Raw genomic sequence first — 5,429 nt, 5'->3', positions numbered from 1 at the left:
TTTCAGGTTGTAAATGCGCCTCTGAAAAGCAGAGCAATTGTGGTTGTGGAGCTTCATGCAAATGCGCCAGTGCAAGCAAATGAAGATACTTTAGCTTTCATCGTTCAATAGTTTAAGATTCGTCATCATATTTCATTAATTTTGATTCGGATTCACATTTACAAACGACGTCAATTTAATGACTGAAATTTGAACCCAACATCGTCTGACTAGCTTTAAGGCTTATTTTTAAGTTTATTTACTTAAACGATTTTATACGCAGTATCATTTCAATTGAAAAGTAATTAAAATAAAAAAAGTTAAATAAATAAAATTTAAAAAAAATGTGTTTTAAAGAATACATCAATCAACAATTTTTAATATTCATACAGAAGAATATACAGAAGAAATTAATTTTGGAAATTAGACTAATTTTAATTAATTAAAATTAAGTAGAATTACAGGTATTCGGAGCCCATTGTAATAATACTACTGAACACCGGACCAACCCTGGATGCGGACTCAACATTGTTTTTCGTATAGAGGCATTTTGAGGCAATTATAAAGTACGAAATCTATTTAATCTTAATACTGAAAACCTCTGAAAAAAGTTAAAGACGTATTTGCTTGGCGATTTCCCCCTTCTTACAGATACAGCCGAATAACTTCTGCTTCACAATTTCTGCTTTCTCTTTACCTTCAGCACTTCTGTAATATTTATTGAAAAGAACTCCTAGCCTATAACCATGACTTCCATAAAGGCCAGGTTATACAAGCCATGACATTAAAGATGTCTTCTCTTGATAGTTGAATCAATCAAAAATAAGCTATATTTGTACATTTGCTACACACATTCGTCCTAGATTTGTTGATCTCTGGAATTCTATGCTTTAACAATATTTTATAGATGGCAATAAGTATTCCAACCTCGTGAATTAGCAGATGACTGGTTATACAAACTGTGACCATAAAGATTTCCTCTATTGTTAGCTCAGAAAGTTATTTGATTTTTTTATCAAGTGTTGGTTACATTATCCTGTTCATAAGTGTGGTCTTTTGAACACACTTATGCATTAACTATATTTTACAGATGAAGAAAGATTATCCAATATTGCTTCCATTTGCGCTCGGATAATGATTGCTAGTCTACCTAACCAACTTATCAGTCCTACAGTTTTCTGAATAGAATGACATTAACATTCTACCACAAAGTCCATATTAAGTATACCCTAAATTACCCTAAGCTGTTAGGTAATCCAAAATAATTTTTCATCCTAATATCACCGAATTAATTGATTTGATGGGCGTCTGGTGGTATCTTTATCATGTATTTAAATTAATAATCATAATCTACTCATTTTGTTGTTGACTATAAACATATAGTATATATATATATATATATATATATATATATATAAATATTAATAGATATTATATTCCTCTTTTTCAATGATATTTCATTTTTTGAAGAAGTATGAAACTTCGTATGCTACAATTTAAAATCTAAAAATATTTATTCTACGAACTCTCTTCAATGAGAAATAACTGTTCCATTTTTTCATTAAATATAGTGTGACTCTCAAAAAAGATACTATTTGCTGGATACGTACTACATTAAGCACCTATAATTAATGATAATAGAACAATTTCATAACTTTTAAATTTTATATTATATAAAAAAACAAATGACTAAAAGAATTGTAAGAATTGCTGTGAAAGTCATTTGTAATGTCAAGCAATTAAGATAGTCTTGCACTACTGCATATTCTAACAGAGAGTTTGAGTAAAATCAATACATTGAACTACATTTCGAGTGAAGCCTTTTATATATACCTATAGGATGAAAAACATATACTTATTATATATTGGATCTTGTACAAAAAAATACTAACTAATCTTCTATGTAACAAAATAAAATATAAGAGCGAATATACAAATGAGGGGTTGCTCTTAATAAATACTAACAATGATAACTTCTCATAATTGAATCATTACTAGATATATAATTATTAGGAAATTTGCTATGATTTACAATTTCAAATGTTTAAATATTTAACAAATAAATGGTTAATAAAAAAAACCTTCGTTTCAAGAGGTGCAAATTACGTTACTTCTACAAACTCTTATGTTGAGCCTTATCCGAGTCAGTGCATTTGTGAACTTTTACTCTATGATGGCTGGGGGTTTCTGCAGAGTCCCACCCATCTCACTGACTAATTTGAGTATTCCTGATAATCTTCGTTATTATTCAATAATTGATCTAAGATCTGCGTACCGCACCGTGCGGTTAGTGATTACTCTGAGATTAGATAGTGCTAAGTAGGGCAGCCTGTCGGTTTTCGCATATAATTCAGAGCTCTGTCCCTTATGTATTTTTTGACTGGATCTATTTTAATGTCTCTTACCATGTCATTCGTGCGGATGTACCATGGCACTTTGCAGAGCCTTCGGAGAGCCTGACTTTGAGCAACTTGTAGCTTTTGGATAGTAGAATCGGCATCTTTGTCGATCAGCTTTCTGTTCTTCGCGCTAAGGTTATTGTTTGCTACGAACAAATTACCTTAGACATCTTTTTCTATATTCCCCTTCTTCTACCTCAAAAGGAGAGATTTTTTATATATAATATACACTGTTTTTTTGTTATTCTGTTGTGTTCGTTAAATATCAAAATACATAATATTTAAATACACAAATTCCATTCAAAGTAATAATTGTTTTAAATTATCTTGTTAACCAGTGTAAAATTTAGCAGTAAAGAGAGCTACTCACTCACACTACGTAAAAACAGAGCTTAAATCTCTTTCCAGTTTGAGTATATTTTTAAGTATAAAAGAAATTGAGCCTGTATCTTTCTTCAGATACTTTTATTCAGTATAGCGAGGAGTCGGACTTACTTGGATATCGTGCGGATATAAAGAAATTATTAAGTAGAGAATAATATATATATAAAAAATAAAACAAAATGCCTTGCCCTTGTGGAACTGGTGAGTCGGGTGAAAAGTGTAATTTAAAGAAAGTTGAAAAAAAATAAAATTGTTTAGTAATTTTATTAATTTCTAAACAAATTTCTTGTTTAATTTGATAACAAAAAATAACAAAAAAAATGGCAATTTATATTTTTAGATTGCAAATGTGGAAAAGGTGGAGATACTGGAAAGAAAGGTTGTACTTGCGGACCGAACTGCACCTGCACTACAACCAAATCATGCGGTTGCAAATAAAACTTTGAGCAAAACATCATTAAATTTTGTTAAAAGAAAAACAAATTAAAAATTAATTATTTTTCAAATTGCATTATCACAGCTTAATAATGTTACTTATATTCATATGTTAAAGTATTATAAACAACAATAAATAATTCAAAAAATAGATCTGTGAAGTGATTTTTCTCACATCAAACTAAGTCTAAACTATCTTAAGCTGAAGTTGGTACAATAGGACTCTTCAGCCCGCAGTACCGGCTGTTGGGCAATTTTCACGTCTACACTTTTAATACAATAATCTTAAGCTGAAGAGTGAAAGAATACTTTAGACAATGCTGGGTGGATTGTTATATGAAAATAAATATATATTTATATATATATTTTTGCAAATATGACTCAAATATTTAATGCAGATGAGATGCGATGAGGTTTTTGTAGACTATTGACTTCAAACTGTATGTCAATTAATCAATTAGGAATTGTTATCTACGTTTTGAATGACACATTACTTGAAAAAAAAATAATATTGTGAGTATATAAATAAAATTATCACTGAAAATATGTAATATATTAATATATCAACAGTTTTTTACTTACAAAAAGTAGAAAATACTGTTATATGGTATATGTTTTGTAAGGTGGATATTATCCACCTTAGAAAGAGCGGTATTACTAACCAGTGAAATGATAATGTATATAACACTGTAGCTACGTGAGTTGTCTTATAGCCCAAAAACTAAATAATTTAGTACAGCCTTTGTCTACTGAGCTGGTGGCAATACTCTTCTATTATATATAATAATAACCATAGCGAAAAGATATGAGTCCCTTCTAACGTTATGTTTGAATGCTTTTTGAAAAAATTGCAAAAACTATAAACAAGCCGTACTGTCATAGATTACCTAGTTGAGTACTAATCATATACAAATAAATTGTTTCTAATCAAGAGGGTATTAATGCAAGAGACGAATTATAAAGAAATCATCGTCATCATTGGGTTCAAAAAACCCAAAACATGTGTAAAACAGGATTAGATATAGGGGGATAGTAAGAAATAAGTTGTCAAAGAGGTAACCGAAAAAATGTTCTGTCAAGAAATCAATATCTCAAAAATAGTTCATTTAAATACGTAGTCATTTACCAGGATTTATATGACTTTACATGACTTGACTTTGTACTGAAATATATTTGGTACAATATATTATAATGGTTTGAAGTTAATATTTTTTTTTAAAGATATTCGATTGTATTATAAGATAAATTACTATTCCGTATACGTGTATTGTGCTGTATTGAAAAATTGGAAATACCACTTTCAATATTAAATCTATTTAATCTAAAAGTTTAGTAGAATGAATTTCTATAATAATTTATAAATGAACTCTACAGTGAATTAAAAATGAACTCTACAGTAAATTATAAATAATATCTTGTAGGTTTTTGATTATCTGCTCATAGCTGGATCATAGCCCCAGATATAATGTTGTTAGTATGTATAAATAGAACTCATAAAACTAACTTTTAGATTTTATAAAAAATATCGAGAGTGTCAATAATACCAATAATGAAGTTACAAACGTTTAAAATATACCACAGAAACAACTGAACCTTTTAAATGAGTTAGGTCTATTGAACTATGAATAACTGTTTTACAACATTTAATAAAATGCAACCTTTTGCAATTTTAACATAAAAATCTTAAATATTAAAATATAATTTTTGAATAAATTTCAATAAATGTCATTCATCAGTTAGCTAATGAATACTGATTCTGAGCTTCAACTTTGGCAGGGTACGATTCAATCCTTGGTACTTGCAATCTAAAAAATGATTACAGATTAGGTGACTCTACTTATTATTCTTAAATAATATGATTATATTTAATACTAACTCTTCGAACTTACTGTCGCAATGATATTCTTAATGTAGATTAGATATATTGTAAAAAATTATTACATTTAGATGTTTTGGTATTGTTTGGAATCTGCAATACTCTGTCTGACTTTTAAGCTGAGACTAATTTTTATCTATAATGTACATCAAATTATTACATTTATTATATATTATATTTATCATTGTATGGAAAACAATGCACTGCAACTCAGGTGACCTATTGTGCTAATTCTTAATTGCGACGTTTGCTTAAAACCACAAATTATATTACTAAGTCTTAGTTAACTACAATACATATATATAATATTATATCAAACTACACATATGTATATATATTTATAAAAATGTACTTAT

At 28.5% G+C, this 5,429-nt stretch overlaps 1 protein-coding gene across 1 annotated transcript in view; it reads left to right on the top strand.

Annotated features, from left to right (window-relative positions):
* The window catches only part of LOC119676703 (cadherin-86C-like), a 373,671-nt gene that overhangs the window by 49,842 nt on the left and 318,400 nt on the right, over window positions 1-5,429 (top strand). The window lies entirely within an intron of this gene.

This window comes from Teleopsis dalmanni, chromosome 2, assembly GCF_002237135.1.
Source record: "Teleopsis dalmanni isolate 2A chromosome 2, ASM223713v2, whole genome shotgun sequence".
Taxonomy (NCBI): Eukaryota; Metazoa; Arthropoda; class Insecta; order Diptera; family Diopsidae; genus Teleopsis; species Teleopsis dalmanni.
The sequence above is the reverse complement of the archived record's forward strand: the minus strand, read 5'-3'. Positions and strand labels throughout refer to the sequence as shown.